The 24049-nt window shown below is 35.9% G+C and overlaps 1 pseudogene; it reads right to left on the reverse strand.

The window, feature by feature from the left end:
* Nucleotides 1-315: 315 nt before the first annotated feature.
* LOC116131370 lies at nucleotides 316-23540 on the reverse strand (annotated as a pseudogene).
* Nucleotides 23541-24049: the final 509 nt, after the last annotated feature.

Consider the following 24049-nt stretch of genomic DNA (forward strand, 5'->3'; position numbering starts at 1 on the left):
CCAACAATAGCTGCAACACAATAACTAACTAACTGCATAATACCATAATGCATCAATCACTACTATACTGCTTTAGACATTAGTATCTTTATCACAACAATTAATCAACACACAATGCTGCCAACATGAACAAACATGCAGCCAACATAAACAAATCACTACTTCACTATTTCACTATTTCAGACAGCAGTAGCTTTAACCACTGCTTTATTCAACTAAAATTTTGCTGCAGCAGATTCAGTCACTACTACCAACATTTTACTGCAGCACATTCAGTTACTACTGCCAATACTTCAACATTTTACTGCAGTAGATTCAGTCAGATTTAACAGTCAGCTTTGCTTTTAATTCTTCAAATTGAGCAGCAGGAAGAGGCTTAGTGAGTATGTCAGCAATTTGCAACTTAGAAGTTACATATTGAACAACAACCTTATTAGCCAATACTTGTTCACGAATATAGTGAGTGTCAATTTCTATGTGTTTGGTACGAGCATGAAAAACCGGATTTGAGGCCAAGGCTCCAGCACTCACATTGTCACACCATATAACTGGAGTTTTGTTGAAGGACAATCCTAATTCAGTAAACACACTATTCAGCCAAGCAATTTCAGTAGCTGTATGTGCAAGTGCCCTATACTCAGCTTCAGTAGAGGAAAGAGCCACTACTTTTTGTTTTCTAGAGCTCCATTGGATTAAGTTAGGACCTAGGAACATACAATACCCACTAGTTGACCTTCTATCTTCTATATTACTTCTCCAATCAGCATCAGCATAACACTCAATTTGAAGAGAGACAGCAGGAGTGATTTTCAGCCCATGATCTTTAGTACCCTGAATATATTGCAGGACTCTTTTACAAGCTTGCCAATGAAGGGTAGTAGGAGCTTGTAAGAATTGACTTAACTTATTAACTATAAAGCTCAAATCTGGTCTAGTTAAAGTCAAATACTGTAAAGCTCATATAGTACTCCTAAACAGACTGGGATTAGAAAACAGATCACTATCTCTTGAAAATAGTCTTGCACTAGTAGCCATAGGAGTAGCACATGCATTAGCTTCTAACATATTTGTCTTGGCAAGTAAATCATTAGCATATTTGGATTGTTTTAAATGTAAACCAGTGGCTGTCCTTGTTGCTTCCAATCCTCAAAAATAATGGATTGAGCCAAGTGTTTTGAGTGCAAATTGGTCATTAAGCTCCTGCACTAACTGTTTTATGTAGGACAAATCTGAACCGGTTAACAATATGTCATCAACATAAACCAAAATGTAAATGACTTGACCATTTTGATGCAGGATGAACAGGCTCGAATCTGATACAGAATTAACAAAATCAGTCCTCTCCTTACCACCATTGGTGTCTAATAGCATAAGCAAATCAAACACCAATGTTGTCTCATCAAAAAGTCCATGGCCATCAGGTCATAAAATAACGTCAACAATTATAACTTTTCCTGTTTCCTCCGGAATTGATTTTCTACAATTTTTCAAGATCTTCACACAGTCTTCATAATTCTAGGAGTGTAACATCCACTGTAAAGAAAATTTATAAATTTATCAACATAAAATTTGATTGAATAGGTCTGCAAGAATTAAAATTTGTTAGGAATTAGATCAACAATTTCTCTTAATAAAGAAAGTAACATTAAATTAATAGTTGACGACCCCAATAATTTGTGTTTTTATTGTGTAGCAAGACTCTAGAGATCCATATTATGTAATGCAAATTAGGCATGGCAATGGTCCCCGGAATTCCAGGGACCTGTTCAGCCCCACCCCATATAGGGCAAGGAAGCCCCAGTTTTTTCGGGGATAGGGGCAAGGGTGGGGGGTGTTGTAATCCCCGTTTTCAGGGATGGGGCGAGGGTGGGTGATGCCTTTCACCCGCCCCATGTATTATATATAGTTTTATATCTATATATATATATATATATAATATAATATATATATATATATATATATCTTTTAATAATACTAATACCCCTATATACTTCACCTATATACAATTATCCTACTTATATAAACCCAACCTAAACAATTAACAAAAACAACCCTAACCTATTGTCGCCATTGCTGTTCGCCAATGTCGATTTCTCACGCTAGTTTGATCTCTCCGATCTGGCCAAACTTCAACTCTCTCTCTCCAAGGTATTTTCATTCATCTTCAGTATTGACAGTGATTAGTTAATATTGATAAAGATACGAGACATGATTTTAAAACTAAACAAACAATTAAGTTTTGTGTTAGTATGATTAGGATCATGAAGTGAAGTGCTGTAATCATTATCTCCATAAATACACAAAGTGGGATTTCAAATTACTTTTCATGTGGATGAGAATTAACTATGTTTAAGCGATTAATTTAAGTGTTTGTCATGTGAATGAGAATTAATTGTCTTTGGTAATGCTCAAATTTATGTTTATGTAAAATTAATAGGGCGGAGATGGGCCTCTAACATTCCCAATGGGGTGGGGAAGGGGAATTCCTGTCATCCCCATAACAGGGATGAGGCGGGATTGGGGAGTGATTTTGAGGGTGGGGATGGGTACGGTGAATGAGATCCCCGCCCCGCCTCGTCCTATTGGCATGCCTAATGCAAATAGAAATACTTGGCTAAACGCTTGATAAATTACCTTCATAATAATTGTATCAGCTCGAGGAACGGCTTCAAATATGTCACCTTCAACATGAGAGACACCATCATACTTGGGCGCTGTGGCAATGACATGAGGCAAATCAAAATTGATGCCTTTAATATGTAGATACTATTAGGATTCATGCATTTTGGACATGGAAATGGTGTAAAATGGATGAACAAGATGATGGATGCAAGGTAGAAAACAAACATAACATCAATGGCAATTTTAAATAAAAAGGGAATAGTATATTACCTACTCCTTTGCTATTAAATGCTTGATGTTAAACCTTGGAGTCTAGATTCTTCGAAAGAGAATGAAGAAACTCAAAATGTAATCCACCCAAGCCAAAGATGAGAGAGAGCTAAGAGAGTGCCCTTTGTTTTAAATTGTTGCAAATTGAATGAAAATGGTATAACACTTGGTTTATATACCATGGGAACAAAGTGTAATTTTAAATTGTCTTGGGAGGTCCTCAAACAATTTAAAATTAATCTTGGGAAAGAGCATTTATGTCAAGTCCTTGGTTTTATGTTTAATTCATAATTAGCCAAATTTTAATCCTATTAATTATTCTAACTCTTTAGAATAAAACCAATGCACTTTTGTCCCCATTATTGAATCCAATTCAATACTAATATTTAATAAATCCTTATTACCCTTGGTTACTGCTAGCTATCCATGGATAATCATTTCTCACCAATACACTATTTCGGATGCAACTGTTTACGTCCGAACATCATTAATCTGATCAGTGATATGTATTACTCTATCTTCTTGAGCTTGCTTTTATGTGTTACCATTTTGGTTCACTGTGATCTAGCCGTGGGCCCAATATCAGATTCTGATATGTTTCATTATAACTCTTTATAATCGAAACTCCCACTGATTATGGTAGACGTCTAGTAATGTTCCATAACCCCTAAACCACAATGAAGTGTAAACTCCAATGAACCTATTCTGATCGTACGTACCGTGTAATAAAATCCCTTCGTTATCTAATCCCGATTAAGAATGGTTCATGGTATGTCAAAACCCTTAACTTAATCTTTAATCAAATTGTCAATCGATATAATGGAACGCGTCAACATGAAACTACTTTTCATCTGACATTCATTATACTCTGGCCAGAGATTTCCTTTTTCTAATGTTTATTGACATTCGTCTGGGAACTCGAGATTGGACTATTTTGAGTTAATGAATCCCATCTTGACCATCACTTAGTCCTCGCACATGAATAACATATGACCAAACCAGCTTATTACACAAGGCGTGACTAGTCTCGTGCTTATACACCATATGAACCATATGCATCCTATGTTGAATTCAACCATGATGTCTCAGGTCTAAGGATCAGTGGTACACTAGCACGATCCTACCATGCATCATTGACCACGTCCATGTGATTCATCGTAATCGGTCGTTTTCGATAAATAGTTCACTAACCGTTTATCCATGCTAATGTCTTAGTGACATACCTCTTATAATCACCCACAATAATACCATCACATGATATTCAATGGAGACATTCAACATGCCTACTATGTAATGTTATTGCACAATTAACATTACTTGCGTAGGGAATTCTTCGATAATCTGATCTTCTAAAGATCCGTGTCATCTGGACATTTCACATGCAATATTAATTATAATATAAATGAAGCAGTAAATCAACATGTGAAATAAGAACACTTTCTTTTATTCATAATACATTTACAAGATATAATGTCCTTAAACTGACAACACGATTGGTTCCTAGGGCATACACTAACAAAACTCCCACTTGCACTAGAGCCAATCTTTGTAGTATCTAATACACATCTTCTCAAGATGATAGTCCAACTGCTTCTTTGTCATCGCTTTAGTAAGTGGGTCAGCTACATTCTTTGCTGAAGGTGTTTTCTGCACTAGAATTTCTCCTACTCCAACAAATTCTCTCAAAATGTGATATTTACGCTGAATATGTTTTGACTTCTGGTGCGCACTTGGCTCTTTTGCCTGTGCAATAGCACCAGTATTGTCACAGTACAAGGTTATCGGATAAACCATGTTTGGAACTACACCAAGTTCAATCATGAACTTGCGCATCCAGACAACTTCCTTTGTTGCTTCTGAAGCGACAATGTATTCAGCTTTTGTAATGGAATCGGCAGTAGTCGACTATTTTGAACTCTTCCAACTGACTGCACCTCCATTGCATGTGAAAATGAACTCGGATGTAAACTTTCTATCATCCACATCTGATTGAAAATCATAATCAAAGTATCCATCAATTTTCAACTCTGAACCTCCATAACTTAGTATTAGATCCTTAGTTCTTCTTAAGTACTTAAGGATCATCTTAACAGCTGAACAATGTTTTTTCCCCCGGGTCGAACTGATATCTGCTTGTAACACTCACAACATATGCAATATCAAGCCTAGTACATAGCATATCATACATGAGACTACCTACGACTGAAGCATAGGGTATCCCACGCATCCGCTCATGCTCTTGATCAGTCTTTGGACTCATATCTTTTGAAAGATGAATTCTGTGACTATAAGGCAAAATTCCCCTTTTGGAGTCTTGCATGCCGAACCGTCTCAACATCTTTTCTATGTACATCTTCTGGGATAAGCCTATTAATCCTTTTGTTCTATCTCTATAGATACGAATTCCTAGGATGTAGGTCGCTTCTCCTAAGTCTTTCATGGAGAAAGTTCCGGATAACCACAACTTAACTTCAATCATCATCCCAATGTCATTTCCCATCAATAGTATGTCATCTACATACAGTATGAGAAAATGATTGCATGATCCTTTGTCCATTTATAAACACAGGGTTCATCCAGATTCTTTATAAAACCAAACGTTTTGATTATTTCATCAAAACGGATGTTCCAGCTTCTTGAAGCTTGTTTTAACTCGTAAATGGATTTATGCAGCTTGCACACTTTATTTCATTCAGAACTGGATGCAAAACCTATAGGTTGTTGCATGTAGATATTTTCCTCAATAAATCCATTGAGGAATGATGTTTTGACATTCATTTTCCATATCTCATAATCATACTGCGCAGCTATGGCTAGCATAATTCTGATTGATTTAAGCATAGCGACTGGTGAGAAAGTTTTCTCATAATCCAACCCTTGTTTTTTAGTATAACCTTTCACAACCACTCTTGCTTTGTAGGTCTCTACCTTTCCATCATTGCCAATCTTTCTCTTGAAGATCCATTTACATCCAATAGGAACTATTCCTTCTAAAGGATCAACGAGAGTCCATATTTGATTAGCATGCATGGATCCTATCTCAGAATTCATAACTTCTAGCCATTTTTCAGAATCGATATCTAATATCGATTCTTCATAACTTCTAGGATCATCCCCATGACTGACTTCTCCAATCATGATAGATTCAAAAATCTCTTCATGAAGTAACCCATATCTTTCTGGAGGTCGAGATACTCTAGATGATTTTGTTAGAGTAGGTGTCCTAGAGCCAGTCAATTATTGTAAAATTGACTATGTAATAAATGTTTATTTATCAATAAAAGGCATATTCTTCTATATCGTATATGTAATGATATATGTCCTTAGATGATAGAACCGTGACGAGCGTATCAAGTATTTTAAATCTTGATAGTGAGAACCCTATGACCACATATAGTGGCCATTCTAGAAACGTCTGTAGCCCTAGTATAATTCTGACCTAGGACACAGATAATACGGTAAGACTATCATAGTGTTGAATGACCCTATCGAAAGGTAGTGATGATCTCACTTGTTAAGATTGTTTGCTGGCAACTTGGTGTAACGCATGGGTGCTTGCTAGAGGCAAGTTCACTGGACATACCCACCAGAGGATTCCATATGGATGGTAACCCCAATGTCTATGAAATAAATCCTCTAATGGATGGTGGTGCATGTGATCCTTAGATTTGAGATCACCTGAGCTCCTTGTGCACCAATTGGTGTAGTTTGACACTAGCCCAACATAGTTTTATTCAGAGCTATCAATATCGTAGCGATTGGCTACATTGAGAAGTGTATCGAGACTATGGTGGATCGACAAAGGATTCATCACTCTTGGGATGGGAGAAGTTATCTCATTGGATAATTCAGTAAATGACAATGACACTAAATTTGTGGCTATAGTGGGATTGAGTTGATGCTCAATCCAATTTAATATTCCTGTTATTGGTCCAATAACTAAATACAAACATGTCGAGGATATATGAGGTTGACACTATTTATGTACCTCAGTCTCGATGAGATAACAGTTGATGAACGGATTTGGTTTCACTGAATTCGAATCTATCGGATGGCCATGATGCCTTGTTAGGGGCCAATTTTGGTCTGTGTGTAGTGATACAATTAATTGGTGTTAATCACGATACTACACACTGCCGATATGATGAGGAGCCTACGGGTCACACACATAGAAGATAATTTAAGAATCAATTTGTGAGAAGGGTATTTTCGTCTTTCAGGACGAAAGGGTATTTTGGTAATCTCACAGTACAATTAAATTTGCTGAGGTTGTTGCCTGTATTTAATTTTAAGATTAAAATTAAATTAGTGAGATTATATTTAAATATATCTCTGTATATATTTAAATGAATTATTATTATTAATTAAATATTAATTGATTTTAATTATAATAATAATTAATTAATTAAAATACTGTAAAGGTTGTGTTTGGTTGCAAGGGTAAACTAGGGTTGAAGCTCATGGCTATTCCTAAATGGAATAGGGTTTTAATTGTTGCACTATATAAGTGCAACTTAAAATTAAAACATATTAGAATTATTTATTCAATTAAAACCCTAGCCACCCTATCTCTCTCTCTCTCTCGCTCTAGAAGAAAACTTTTCTTGTTCTTCTTTCTTGTTTCTTGAAGCCCTTGATTGTTCTAGCAAAATAATCAAGGGTTTTGCGGATTATCTTCGTGTGGACTTCCGTGAGTGTGATCCTATTTTGGATCGGTTGACGAAAAATCACATGAACAGTAGACAGTGAACAGTAACAGTAATCGTGAATAGTATTCCTGTCTGAAATCAGAGATATTCGAAGGAGCCTCCAAACGTACGTAAGTATTCTAATCCTTGAATGGATTTACTTTATATAGATTTTTGTTTATAAACATGTAAATGGTATAATCTATACTCGGATCTAGGCAAAGAAGGGTAATTGATTTACCGATTGAATTTTTATTTTCCGCTGCGTATGGTAGATCAATTACTTACAGTGATATCAGAGCCTTGGGTATTAGATTATATTGTTTAATTGATGTTTGATAACATGTACATTTGTTTGATAACATTTTATTGCATGATTTGAAGTGTTATTTTTAAATCTGGAAAAATTATGTATGTTGAATGTCTTAATTAATCAATTGATTAAATAATGTGTGGATTGAATGTGTATTGGTTGGTTGGTGTCCTGGTCGAATGTTTAAGCATTCGATTTGATTTGGATCTGTGTCATTATGTGAAAAATTGGAAAAGACATTACTGTGTCTGACTTACTGTTTTGCTATGTTAGCTGCAGCGAAATAACACTTCGCCACAGCGAGATGCAAAAAGTGAATCTGGCCAAGGTGAAATAAACCTTCACCGCGGCGAAATTCCGTTAAAGTAGATCTAACCGCGGTGAAATAAAACTTTGCTGCGTCATAAAACTCTCTGGAACGATTTGTGTTTTCTAGAAGTTCATGGTCGCCGCGGCAAAATAAAACTTCGCCATAGCGACCATGTGTGCATGAACTTCGCCGAGGCGAAGAATTTCTTTGCCGCGGCAAAAACCTACTATTCCATTTTTGCTTTCTGTTTTTCGCACAAGGGGCTAAATTATAGTTTTTTGAGCCTTTAAAGCCAATATTCATTTTGCACGTTTAAGGTGGTAACTTGATAATTCAACCCACCCAATTCAAAAATTGATTGTTTTTTAATGTATGCAATGTTCTTGTTTGATAATTGCATGGTGCCCGGTACATGAGTCTTAGACCTATTGTTTATTGTTTATTGGGTTTGTTTGTAATTTTTTATAAACAAATAGGACTTGCGTGTCATGCCTCTCTCTCTTAAATCTCTATGTATTTCTTCTCCTTATCTAACTCCTCTCTTATGTAACGCGAGGTTTCTTTTTTAATGATGTAAATTATAATAGGTTTTTATTATAAAATTATTTTTAATGATCGTGAAGAAGAAACGAAGGAGTTATGAAGAGGAATAACTTGAAGATCCAAGATTTATTTTTAAACCCTAGGTTGACCCACCGATTCCTCTAGGCTTAAGGAAATCGGTTTTAGTGGGCCATGTACCAGCATGCTTAATTTTTTGTTTAGAATACATGTTAAGGTCGAATGTTCAATAACATGCCAAAAAATGTCATTCTAACAAAGATAATAATCTAGTGAGACATTAAATAAAAACCCTCAAATAAGATATATTAAGTCATGTATGCCTTCCATCGCCATGGATTTAATCAAACCACTGTTCGTCGGAACCTTGTTTGCCACAGCGAAGGGTACACTTCTACCAGTGGGAGGTTAAAATTCATTGGAGTTTTTCTTAATGATGATGGGTCAACTTAAAATGATAGTTTTGCTTGTTCGCCACAACAAAGGTTGATAAACACGTCATAGGCATAGTAGAGAAGTACACATGTTGAGTGTATGTGGCGACATGTAGTGTCCACTCTATTGATACTAGGAATCACACTTGAGGACGATGGCTAGGGCGTTGGATTGTGTGATTGGCTTATTGGCTTACTTCAAATTGAGGTTGGTAGTGGGAGCTATCAACTGGTGTGGATGAAGTTTGTTGGCTTACCTAATCAACCCATTTTGGCTTGTTCGCCATAGCGAAGGTTTGAAATGGGCCAGATGGGACCTCAGTCCACTAGAAAAGCCAACGGGCTTTCCCGAGTTAATAGTGAGGGCTATTGGCTTGAGGAAAATAGTGGGAGTGTTTTTTAATAAAAGAGCATATTAAGAAATAATAAACATTATATTGACTTTACTTTTCTAAATTGTAGATTCACTTAAAATGAGCATTATGAACCTGCGACCGATAATCAAGAAAGAAAACAGGTTGGATGGATCCAATTTCTTGGAGTGGTATCGTAATCTTTGGATTATACTTAAGTCCGAAAAGAAATTGTATATCCTTGATAAGCCATACATGGCTGAGCTTGATCCTGATGTCACTCAGGAAGTAAAGGATACTTGTCAAAAGTTCCTTGATGATGCTGATGGCATTCTGTTAGAATAGATGCCCTAGAGCCAATCAATTATTGTAGAATTGACTCTTTGTAATAATGTTCATTAATCAATAATAAAAGACATTTTATTCTATATCGCGTAAATCATTATTATTGCAATATGTATTGATATATGTCCTTAGAATGGTAGAACCGTGATGAGGCTATCAAGTGTTTCAAATCTTGATAGTGAGAACCCTATGAGCACATATGGTGGCCATTCTAGAAACGTCCGTAGCCCCAGTATTATTCTGAAGTAAGGGCACAGATAATACGGTAAGGCTATCATAGTGTTGAACGACCCTATCGAAAGGCAGTGACTGATCTCACTTGTCAAGGTTGTTTGGTGACTACCTGGTGCAACACATGGGTGTTTGCTGTAGGTGATTACACCGCAGCAAGTTCACTGGACTGACCCACCAGAGGATTCCATATGGATGGTAACCCCAGTGTCTATGGAACAAATCCTCTAACGAATGGTGGTGCATGTGATCCTTAGACTTGAGATCACCGAAGCGCCTTGTGCACCGATTGGTACAGTTTGACACTAGCCTAACGTAGTTCTTTTCAGAGCTGTCAATAAGGTGGTGATTGGTTGCATCAAGGAGTGTATTAAGACTATGGTGGATTGACAGAGGATTCATTACTCCCGGGTATGGGAGAAGTTATCTCACGGCGTAATTCAGTATATGGCAATGACACTAAAACTGTGGCCATAGTGGGATTGAGTTGTTGCTCTATCCAGTTTATAATACAGGTCATTGGTCCAGAGACTGAATACATAATATCGAGAGTAACCGAAGGTTGACACTATTTCTATGTCTTCGTCTCATCGAGATAACGTATGATGAAAGGATCGAATTGCACGGTAATCATATCGTTGACAGGTAGCTACTTTGCTAACTCCGAATCTATCGGGTGGTCATGATGCCTTGCTAGGGGCAAATCTTGGTCTGTGTATTAGTGAGACAATTAATTGGTGTTAATTGCGATACTATATACTGCCGATATGATGAGGAGCCTATGGGTCACACACATAGAAGATAATTTAAGATCCAAGAAGAAAGAAGGGCGTTTTCATCTTTTTATGTGAAAGGGTATTTTGGTAATTTCACAGTGCAATTAAATTTGCTGAGGTCGTAGTCTTTATTTAATTTATTAGAAAAATTAAATAAGTGAAATTACACTTAAATATGTGTTTGCATATATTTAATTAAATCATCATTATTGTTAAATATTAATGTGTATATATATATATATATATATATATTAATTGAGTTTAATTGAGATAATGATGAAATTAATAAAATACCTAATTAAGGGGTGTTTGGGTTGGAGCCCAAACCTATTCCATATGGGAATAGGGCATTAAGGTTTTACTATAAAGAAAAGTTAAATGTAAAAATTATAAGTTTTTCATTTAGTTGAATTTTCTTTGTGAAACCAAAACACACAGCAGCCCCACCTTCACTCTCCCACGGCAGATTCATTTTGCCTAGAAATCAATTTCATTGATTTTTCTTTTCTTCTTAATCTTGAAGCTAAAGAGGATGTTGCAAATTCCTCTTTGGTTCTTTTGAGATTGTCTTCGTGTGGACTACGTGGGTTCGACCCTACACTTGAATCGGTAGCAAAACGTTCAAAGACAATCATGGTGGAGCCTCCAAACGTGCGTATGGTTTCTAAACACAGATTATTAATTTCTACAGATTCTTGCTTTAATATCAATTGTAAAATTATACCGTTGATCTTGGCTCATGTATACGACCCTTGTATTATATATATATATATATATATATTTTTTTTTTTTTTTTTTTTTTTTTTTGGTTTCCGCTTCGTATACGGGACCATTTACTAACACTTCAATGCTTGATGTTAGCATCAATGACACTAGTGCTACAAAAGCAGCATGAGAATATGGTTGCTGCTGCCATTATTCTACACCTCGAGGAGGTTTACGAAGGGAATGCTCGACATGAGAGGTACAAGGTGTCAAAAGCACTGTTTGGAAGTCGCCTGACTGGAGGGAGGCCCATTGGCCCTCATGTGCTCAAAATGATCGAGCACATGGAGAGGCTTGAGACTTTGGGGTTTGAGTTGGATGCAGAATTACAAGTGGATTTAATTCTGCAATCCTTGCCTGACTCTTATGCACCGTTCATAATGAACTTCAATATGAACATTATGGTGAAAACCTTGTCAGAGCTTTTGAACATGCCAAGGACTACAGAGCAATACTTGAAGAAGTCCAAGCCTGTTTTACTGGTAGCTGCCAGTAAAGGAAAGGGTAAAGGCAAGGGAAAGGCCAAGGTCAATCCCAAGCCCAAGCCTAAAGGACAAGATGCTCTCAAGCCTGTGGGTGGCATTGGGAAAGGTGGGAAGGTAGTCTGCTTCTATTGTGGCAAGCTTGACCACTAGAGGAAGCACTGCAAGGCTTTCCTCACAAACAAGAAGAAGTCAGATGCTTCGACTTTAGGTATGTTTATGATTGAGATTAACTTCTCTCCTTCAACATCTTCGGTCATTGACACAGGATGTGGTACTCACATTTATACTGATGTGCAGGGACTAAGGCAGAGTAGATTGCTTGCCAAGGGAGAAGTGGACCTACGAGTTAGAAATGGAGCACATGTGGCTGCATTAGCTGTAGGGACTTATTGTTTGTCTTTGCCTTCGGGCTTATTATTAGAAATCAAAGACAATTATTTTGTACTAGCGATTTCCAGAAACATTATATCAGTATCCGCTTTGGATAATATAGGATATCGTTTTGAGATTTCTAATGGATTGTTGTCCTTTAGTTTGAATGATATTCTATTTGGAATTGCAAGGTTATATAACAAATTATATGTTCTTGATTTGAACAATAAGGATATTCTTAACATTGAAACCAAAAAAGCTAAACATAGCGAATAAAACCATACATACTTCTGACATTATAGATTGGGTCATGTTAATCAGACCTGTATTGCAAAACTTCAAAGGGATGGAGTTTTGGACCCTTTTGACTTCCAGTCATTTGAGGTATGCGAGTCATGCCTTTTAGACAAGATAACTAAGTCACATTTCACAGGACAAAGTGAAAGGGCTACTAAACTGTTAGGCATCATCCATAGTGATGTATGTGGTCCACTAATAGTTGAAGCCAAAGGTGGATATTCCTACTTCATCACATTTACTAATGATTTTAGTAGATGTGGTTATGTCCACCTCATGAGACATAAATCTGAAGTCTTTGATAAGTTCAAAGAATTAAGGAATGAAGTACAGAATATGTTGGGCAAAAGTATTAAAGCTAGTGAATGCTTAAGCTCAGGGTTTTCTGAATACCTGAAGGAATGTGGGATAGTATCACTACTCACCCCTCCGTATACATCCCAACACAATAGAGTGTTTGAAAGGAAGAATAAGACCTTACTTGACATGGTTAGGTCCATGAGAAGTTATGGTGATTTACCTGCATCATTCTAAGGTTATGCCCTAGAGACTGCAACTCACATTTTGAAACATGTGCTGTCAAAGTCTGCAGACAAGACTCCATTTGAACTATGGAATGGGCAAAAGCCCAATTTGTCTTATCTAAGGATTTGGGATTGCGAATCTTATGTGAAGAAATTGACTTCGAACAAGCTGGGCCTAAAATCTTACAAATGTATATTTGTGGGGTATCCTAAAGAGACCAAAGAATACTATTTCTACCATCCAAAAGAGCGCAAATTTTTTTTTTCCTCGTACTTGTGTCTTCCTAGAAAATGAATTTTTTCTAAGAAGTACTAGTAGAGAAAAGTAGAACTCGATGAAGTTCTAGAGCCACAAGATATACTAGACGAAAGACAGAAAGATGTGCCACAAGCAGTGGTTGAACATCAGGAGGAGGTTACTTCATAACTTGTGGATCAAAGTGAATTACCTCAAGTAGCACAAGAGCTACGTAGACTTGGAAGAGTACGCCATGAGCCTGAGAGATACGATTATCTCGTGACCCAACATGGTGATGTACTTGTCTACCAAGACGATGAACCCAAAACTTACGAAGACGTTATATTGGATCCAGATTCCGTTAAATGGCTTAAAGCCATGAAATCTAAGATGGACTCCATGTATAGAACCAAGTATAGTCTCTGGTGGAACCACCTGAAGGGGTGAAACCCATAGGGTTTAAATGGGTCTTCAAGAAGAAGACTGACATGAATGGCAAGGTGCACACTTATAAAGCACGACTGGTTGCCAAAAGTTTCAAGCAAATTCATGGTGTTGACTATGAGGAAACCTTTTCACTGGTTGCCATGATTAAATCCATCCGGATTATGCTTGCGATTGCTGCATATCATGATTATAAGATTTGGCAAATGGATGTCAAAACAGCTTTCCTGAACAGAAACCTTGAAGAAGATGTGTATATGACACAACCCAATGGTTTCGTTCTTGATGGGCAAGCTGAGAAGGTATGCAAGTTGCAGAGATCCATTTATGGACTCAAGCAAGCTTCAAGGAGCTGGAACATTCATTTTGATGAAGCTGTAAAAGAATTCAGTTTTATCAAGAACGAAGATGAGCCCTGTGTTTTCAAGAAAGTGAGTGGGACCGTAGTGGCATTCCTAGTGTTGTATGTCAATGACATACTTCTGATCGGGAATGATATACTGAACTTGCAGCCAGTAAAGAGTTAGTTATCCAAGTACTTCTCCATGAAATACTTAGGAGAAGCAGCCTACATCCTCAAAATAAAGATCTACTAAGATAGATCACGTAGGTTGCTTGGCCTAAGTTAGAGTACATACATTGACAAGGTACTGAAGAGATTCAATATGGAAGAATCCAAGAAGGGATTTCTTCTAATGTCACATGGTGTCTATCTCTCTAAGGATATGTCCTAAAACACACGATGAGAGAGATAGAATGAAGAGGATCCCATATGCGTCAACAATTGGATCCATCATGTATGTTATGTTATGTACTCGGATGGATGTCTCATGTGTGTTAAACACTTGTAGTAGATATTAATCATATCCAGGTGAGCATCACTGGATAGCTGTCAAGAGTATCCTTAAGTACCTAAAAAGGATTAAGGACATGTTCTTGGTTTATGGAGGGGAAGATGAGCTCATTGTAAGTGGATACAGTGATGCTAGTTTCCAAACATATAAAGATGATTATTGATCGCAATCAAGGTTTGTGTTTTGTCTCAATAGGGGTGTAGTGAGCTGGAAGAGCTCCAAGCAAAGCATTGTAGCGGACTCTACAATAGAGGCTGAGTATATTGCATTATCCGGATGCGGCCAAGGAGGCAGTCTGGATTAAGAAGTTTGTCACCGAACTTGGTATGGTTTCTACGATTGTTGATCCGATAGATGTCTAGTGTGACAACAATGGCGCAATTGCTTAAGCAAAGGAACCACGGTCTCACCAGAAGTCTAGACACATATTCAGATGTTTTCATCTCATCAGAGAAATAGTTGAGAGGAAAGATGTACATATCAGTAAAGTGCATAATGATGACAATCTCGCCGATCCACTGACGAAGCCTCTGTCGCAGCAGAAGCATGAAAAACACTTAAGGTCATTCGGTATTAAATACATGAATGATTGACTATAGTGCAAGTGGGAGATTGTTAGAGTATGTGCCCTAAAGCCAATCAATTATTGTAAAATTGACTCTGTAATAAATGTTTATTTATCAATAAAAGACATATTCTTCTATATCGTGTATGTAATGATATATGTCCTTAGGATGGTAGAACCATGACGAGGGTATCAAGTGTTTTCAAATCTTGATAGTGAGAACCCTATGATCATACATGATGGCCATTCTAAAAATGTCTGTAGCTTTAGTATTATTCTGACCAAGGACGCAAATAATACGGTAAGGCTATCATAGTGTTGAACGACTCTGTTGAAAGGTAGTGACTGATCTCACTTGTCAAGGTTGTTTGCCGACAACCTGGTGCAACACATGGGTGCTTGTTAGACGCAAGTTCACTAGACATACCCACCAGAGGATTCCATATGGATGGTAACCCTAGTGTATATGGAATAAATCATCTAACGGATGGTGGTGCATGTGATCCTTAGACTTGAGATCACTTGAGCCCCTTGTGCACCAATTGGTGTGGTTTGACACTAGCCAAACGTAGTTCTATTTAAAGCTATCAATACAGTAGTGATTGGCTACATTGATAAGTGTATCGAAACTATGGTGGATCGACAAAGGATTCATCACTCCTGGGTACGGGAGAAGTTATCTCACTGGGTAATTCAGTAAATGGCAATGACACTAAATCTATGGCTATAGTGGGATTGAGTTGATGCTCAATCCAATTTAATATTCCTATCATTGGTCTAGTAATTAAATACAAACATGTTGAGGATATCTGAGGTTGACACTAGTTATGTACCTCAGTCTCGATAAGATAACAGTTGATAAAAGGATTTGATTGCACGGTAACCATACCATTGACAGGTTGTGGTTTCGTTGAATCCGAATCTATCGGATGGCCATGATGCCTTGCTAGGGGCCAATCTTGGTCTGTGTATAGTGAGATGATTAATTGGTGTTAATCGCGATACTATACACTGCCGATATGATGAGGAGCCTACGGGTCACACACTTAGAAGATAATTTAAGAATCAATTTGTGAGAAGGGTATTTTTGTCTTTCAGGATGAAATGGTATTTTGGTAATCTCACAGTGCAATTAAATTTGCTGAGGTTGTTGCCTGTATTTAATTTTAATATTAAATTTAAATTAGTGAGATTATATTTAAATATATCTCTGTATATATTTAAATGAATTATTATTATTAATTAAATATTAATATATTAATTGATTTTAATTATAATAATAATTAATTAATTAAAATACCATAATAGGTGTGTTTGGTTGCAAGGGTAAACTAGGGTTGGAGCCCATGGCTATTCCTAAGTGGAATAGGGTTTTAATTGTTGCACTATATAAGTGCAACTTAAAATTAAAACATATTAGAATTATTCATTCAATTAAAACCCTAGCCACCCTATCTCTCCCTCTCTCTCAAGAAGAAGACTTTTCTTGTTCTTCTTTCTTGATTCTTGAAGCCCTTGATTCTTGAAGCCCTTGATTGTTCTAGCAAAATAATCAAGGGTTTTACAGATTATCTTTATGTGGACTTCCGTGAGTGCGATCCTACTTTGGATCTATTGGCAAAAAATCATATGAACAGTATACGATGAACAGTGTTCCTGTCCAAAATCAAAGATATTCGAAGGAGCCTCCAAACGTACGTAAGTATTCTAATCCTTGAATGGATTTACTATATACAGATTTTTGTTTATAAAATGGAAACGGTATAATCTATACTCGGATCTAGATAAAGAGAGGTAATTGATTTACCAATTGAATTTTTGTTTTCTGCTGCATATGGTAGATCAATTACTTATAGATTTAGGAACCGAAATCGTTTCAGGTATTAAGGTTTCCTGAGAGGGACCACCCGTCTGAGTATTTTCGGTCTGAGGCTCCCCAAACTCTTCTTGGAGCACAATTTTTCTTCCTGCTCCACCTTCTTCTAAGAACTCTTTCTCAAGAAAGTGTGAATTCGTTTTGATCGAAATTCATTGATCAGTGTCGAAGTAAAAATAATAACCCAAACTATTTTTTGGATACCCTATAAACCGACCTTTCTCAAATCTAACGTCCAACTTATCTGTCTTGACATAAGCTGGACAACCCCAAATTCTCATATATTTGAGACTAGGAGTTTGACCATACCACATCTCATATGGTGTCATCTCAATAGATTTAGATGGTACCATATTCAGAATATGCACAACGGATTCAAGGGCAAATCCCTATAGTGACGTTGGCAAGTCCGTAAAACTTACCATCGACCGTACCATATCTAATAAAGTACGGTTCCTCATTTCAGACACACTGTTATGTTGCGGTGTATACGGAAGAGTCAAATGGGATATTATACCATTCTCCTTTACAAAATCTAGAAATTTTATACTTAAGTATTCACCACCACGATCTGATCATAGGGACTTAATACTCTTTCCGGTCTATTTCTCTACTTTATTCTTAAACTCTTTTAACTTTTCAAAGGATTCAGATTTGTATTTAATTAAATACAAATACCCATACCTAAAATAATCGTCGGTAAAGGTAATGAAGTATTGAAAACCTCCTCGATCCATTTCATTAAATGGTTCGCATACATTTGAATGTACAACCTCTAATAATTCTTTGGATCTTTCCCCTTTATCCTTAAAGGATGATTTGGTCATTTTTCCTTGAAGACATGATTCACAAGTTGGATATGGTTCTGAACCCAATGGGCTTAAAAGCCCAATTGCTTCTAACCTGATTATCCTTTTATCTCCTATATGACCTGGTTATCCTTTTATCTCCTATATGACCTAATCGATAATGCCAAAGTAATTTTAGATTAATTTCATTTCGAGATCTCTTATCTGTAATGGTATTAATTATGTCATAATCATTCATTACCAAAATATACAAACCATTTGTATTAATTGCTTTGCCAACTAATTCATTTCCAAAATAAATTAGACATTCATTTCCATTAAATTGCATTTTGTAACCAGATTTACATAAAACAGAAATAGAAATGAGGTATCTAGTTGCTTTGGCAAAATACAAAGTTTTGTACAAATACAAAATGTGTCCTGATGGCAATGTTAAATGGCAAGTCCCTACTGCCTCGGTCGCAACTTTTGTTCCATTTGTCATCTGTATAATGACTTCACCTTTTAACAGTGCATAACTATTCTGTAGTGCCTGCAATGAAACACAAATGGGAGATGTAGCAGCTGAATCTGATATCCAGGAATGATCATTTGAACTAACATTTAATTCAAATTCTATAACATAGGAATGGAACATACCTGCTCGAGCTTTCTTAGAGCTCTCCAGATAAAGAGGACAATTCCTCTTCCAATGTCCATCTTTCTTATAGTGGAAACACTTTCCTTTATCATCGCCCTTTTCTTTGCCCTTCTCGGTCTTAGAAGCATCATTCTTAAAAGGTTTTTTATGTGGTCCAACTTTTAGACCTTTGTTTTGCTTCCATTGCTTCTTCTTAGTCTTACTAGAAGAAGCTGCAAAAACATCCTCTTGCCCTATCTCGAAAACTTCATTTTCTTGCAGTGTGGCATCAGGAGGCAAAGAAAGTGGAAGGGGTGCTTCCAAGACATACCCAGCCTTTTCGAAATTTAGAACAATTCTCAAATTCCTTAACCAATTATTAAAATTTGGTCCGGTTAGCTTGTTCTCATCGAGAATCATCAAAAGCAGGTTATTGCTTATTTTCATTAACTAAATATCACAAAATACCGAAAGACTGCAAGGAAAAATATAAGTTTTATTAGTGTCTTGTAAATTTAAACCCTTTAATCCTAATCTTATTAGCTCCACTATTTTATTCAAATCCCATACTCTCCTAAATGACGATTCGGAAATTTTGTTGGAACAAATTTCTAGTGGGGAATCAAATTTATATTAAATTTGATTAAACCTCACATAATAGAAATCTTGGTCAATTAAATTTAACAAATAAAAAACTATTTCCTTTTATATCACTATATGTGGTATGATTCATTCCTTGCCTCTAGTTTTGGAAACCTCACATAATAGAAATCTTGGTACCATAGACTAGTTAAATCCAACCCATTATGCTTTCTTAAAATAGAATTCTCATTATACCCTCACATAATAGAAATCTTGGGTATTATGAAAATTTCTATCCAAGAACTAAGACAATTAATTACATGTTATAAAATTAGCATCCCTCACATAATAGAAATCTTGGGATCTCTAATTTTATGCTAAAGAATTAGTTGGCTCATAATGGAAGGCTTAGATCTAATATTGTTCGTTAGAGAGATTATTAGGTTTAACCTTTGATTAAAAAAAAATGTTTTACATTTATTACATACATCAATTCAAATGGATCCATATAAATATAAAACATGGTGGGATGATCATGGGGTTTTTGAAAATACATCATAATTAGGTAAACTATTCACCTAATTCTATTACTCCTTGCGGATCTTCATCCGGTGATTGATTAGATCTCCATCCTCCGTTCGGTCGTATGATTACATAAACCAATTTAGGACAAGCAGACACAAATAACAAACTAATAATAAAATTAATTATTATTACAAGCCATTGAAAGAATATTACATGCCCAAATATCAAATATTTTTTAGAAAAATAAATATAAACCCATGATCATCCCCTAATTAATATTCATCGATCACATTAATAAATATTAATTCAATCAAAGGCATATAAATAAATATTTATGCAAGTTGCAATATTTAAAAATTAAGGACTTCATGTAATAAATACATAAAAACATGCATGATTGAACAAAGGGTACATGCATAATTTTACTACCCTTAAACTTATAATATCATTATATTATCCATCATATGAATATAAAGAAATATATATTATCCTAAGGATTTCGTGCAATAAATGTATAAAATATGTCATGATTAAACCAAGAGTACATGCATAATTTCATCACCATAATATTTATAAAAAATATTATATTACCCATCACATTCAAAAACCTCTCGCATCACATTCAATCAAATAAAATTAAAAAATGCAAACCTATGCATCATGATGCCCCGATTTTTACTTGAATCACCATCCAAAAAGAAAACATGTGATGAGCAAAGAATTAATCAAACATGCATATCACCTTAGTCCATACACCATTTGATCATTATCAAAGCATGAACAATTCAAGCACCATTCAATCTATGATATGGCTGAATGTGATACCAATTTGCATCAATCATGCATTCAATTCTCACATGATTTTTCAAGCAAAAGTCATAAGAAAACACATATTAATCACCATTAAAACATGCCTCTTTCACATATACAATTTATGCATGGAACAAGCTTAAACACTAACCTTAATCAACATGCAAATAATTGCATTCACAATACAATCCATCCCAAATGCATTTATACTCCGTTATATCACATATAACTTCTCAAACATGCATTCAAAGTACATCATGCATCCAAATAATGTTTGGCCAAATTCATCCTTTTCAAAGTCATCAAATTTGCATCAAACATGCTCACATTACACATGCATGTATCATATGAATGAGATATATTCATATTTTAACAAAAATGAATCAAGATGCAATAAATCATACATGCATGTTACATATGACTTCAAGAACAAGAAACTATGTAATCTAAATATCAAAAATTCATAGAAGCATGTTAATAAGCATGAATATCACATATCCATCATCATTTGTATTCAAAATACACAATAACTTCAACATGCATCTAAAGCCAAAACATATTCATGTCCAAACCAAGCCATTTTTCACCAAAAATGCTACACGCATGCATGAATTTAAACATGCTCTGATACCATTATTGGAATTCATGCATTTTGGACATGGAAGTGGTGTAAAGTGGATGAACAAGATGATGGATGCAAGGTAGAAAACAAACATAACATCAATGGCAATTTTAAATACAAAGGGAATAGTATATTACCTACTCCTTTGCTATTAAATGCTTGATGTTAAACCTTGGAGTCTAGATTCTTCGAAAGAGAATGAAGAAACTCAAAATGTAATCCACCCAAGCCAAAGAAGAGAGAGAGAGTCGAGAGAGTGAGAGAATGCATTTTGTTTTCAATTGTTGCAAATTGAATGAAAATGGTATAACACTTGGTTTATATACCATGGGCACAAAGTGTAATTTTAAATTGTCTTGGGAGGTCCTCAAACAATTTAAAATTAATCTTGGGAAAGAGCATTTATGTCCAGTCCTTGGTTTTATGGTTAATTCATAATTAGCCCAATTTTAATCCTATTAATTATTCTAACTCTTTAGAATAAAACCAATGCACTTTTGTCCCCATTATTGAATCCAATTCAATAATAATATTTAATAAATCCTTATTACCCTTGGTTACTGCTAGCTATCCATGGATAATCATTTCTCACCAATACACTATTTCGGATGTAACTGTTTACGTCCAAACATCATTAATCTGATCAATGATATGTATTACTCTCTCTTCTTGAGCGTGGTTTTATGTGTGACCATTTTGGTTCACTGTGATCTAGCCGTGAGCCCAATATCAGATTCTGACATGTTTCATTATAATTCTTTATAATCGAAACTCCCACTGATTATGGTAGACGTCTAGCAATGTTCCATAACCCCTAAACCATAATAAACTGTAAACTCCAATGAACCTATTCTGATCGTATGTACCGTGTAGTAAAATCCCTTCGTTATCTAATCTCGATTAAGAATGATTCATGGTATGTCAAAACCCTTAACTTAATCTTTAATCAAATTGTCAATTGATACAATGGAACACGTCAACATGAAACTACTTTTCATCTGACATTAATTATACTCTGGCCAGAGATTTCCTTTTTCCTATGTTTATTGACATTTGTCTGGGAACTTAAGATTGGACTATTTTGAGTTAATGAATCCCATCTTGACCATCACTTGTCTTCGCACGTGAATAAAATATGACCAAACCGACTTATTACACAAGACATGACTAGTCTTGTGCTTATACACCATATGAACCATATGCATCCTATGTTGAATTCAACCGTGATGTTTCAGGTCTAAGGATCAGTGGTACACTAGCACGATCCTATGATGCATCATTGACCACGACCATGTGATTCATCGTAATCGATCGTTTTCGATAAATAGTTCACTAACTGTTTATCCATGCTAATGTCTTAGTGACATACCTCTTATAATCACTCACACTAATACCATCACATGATATTCAATGGAGACATTCAGCATGCCTACTATGCAATGTTATTACCCAATTAACATTACTTGCGTAGGGAATTCTTTGATAATCTGATCTTCTAAAAATCCGTGTCATCCGAATGTTTCACATGCAATATTAATTATAATATAAATGAAGTAGTAAATCAACATGTGAAATAAGAACACTTTCTTTAGTTCCTAGGGCATATAGTAACATATACGATTTCACAATTTTAGATAACATTTCTCCGATTCCACCTCCTACATCCACCGACGATCCAATACTACTAAACCCATCTTTGTGTCCTGACATAATCGCCCTGGAAATGATCTTGGTCGTACATGCCATACCATCGTTGAAGAGCTTATTAAACTCGGGATTCTGTAACGCAAAGTCCCAAATCTCTTTGCCATGAGCCACCTTAAAAGCGATACCACCTTCTTTCACACATTGGCTAAAACAGTGCCAGGGAGCCATTAGCCATGGATGATTCCCCATTAATATTATTGGTGCAAGACTTACCTCAGAGTCACGTAAAAGCCATCTTGATGAGTGGGTCAGCCCGTAGAGGGTTTCTCCACCCTTGGAGACATGATTTGCAGCAAAGACTTTTTCGCGGACGTGTAGTCTCATGACGCGTGATAGGTAGGAAATATTTGTGGTGAGTGGGGATGAGCCAATAGACGAAGCTATTTGGGATAAGGTGACAGAGCCGCCGTGTGAGTTAATAATGTCAGCTATGGGGAGTTCAACTGCACAGTTTAAGGCCATTGAGTCTGAAAAGCTGAACACGTGTTGCCATATTGCAGCTTGGCCTCTTAGTGATGCATCAGACGTTTCTATTGCCTCCATCTCTCTTACTCTCTATGAAGAATTGATGATAGCAAGGAAATTAAAGAGATGGATATATAGTAGAATAGAATAGATAAGAGTGAGATTAAAGGGTGGATTAATTTAGATCTACAATGACAAGCCGATCGAGTTCTTCTTAAAGAGAGAAAAACATTAATTTCTCCATAATATTATATTATGTCTAGTGAGCTAAACATGCAGGACCAGGTAAACGAAGGAAATTTTACCTCCTCCTTTGTGGTTTCTTAAAGTTCACCTAGACTCCACACGTATTAGAAAAACCCACAAAGACCTCCCCTTAATGTTTGAAAGATATCAGTTACCTCCTTTGAAAGTTGTTAATTAACAGTTTTATGGAATGGACTTGACAAAATTATGATTTCCTTTTACACATTTGCCCTTAAATGAATAAAAAAAAAATTGTTAAATAATTTTTAGTATTGTTACGTTTGAATTGTTTTGACTCTTTGAGATAAAAAGATATTTATTACCCTATTTTTTATTTAAAT

Source organism: Pistacia vera, unplaced genomic scaffold (genome assembly GCF_008641045.1).
Source record: "Pistacia vera cultivar Batoury unplaced genomic scaffold, PisVer_v2 Contig233, whole genome shotgun sequence".
Classification (NCBI taxonomy): Eukaryota; Viridiplantae; Streptophyta; class Magnoliopsida; order Sapindales; family Anacardiaceae; genus Pistacia; species Pistacia vera.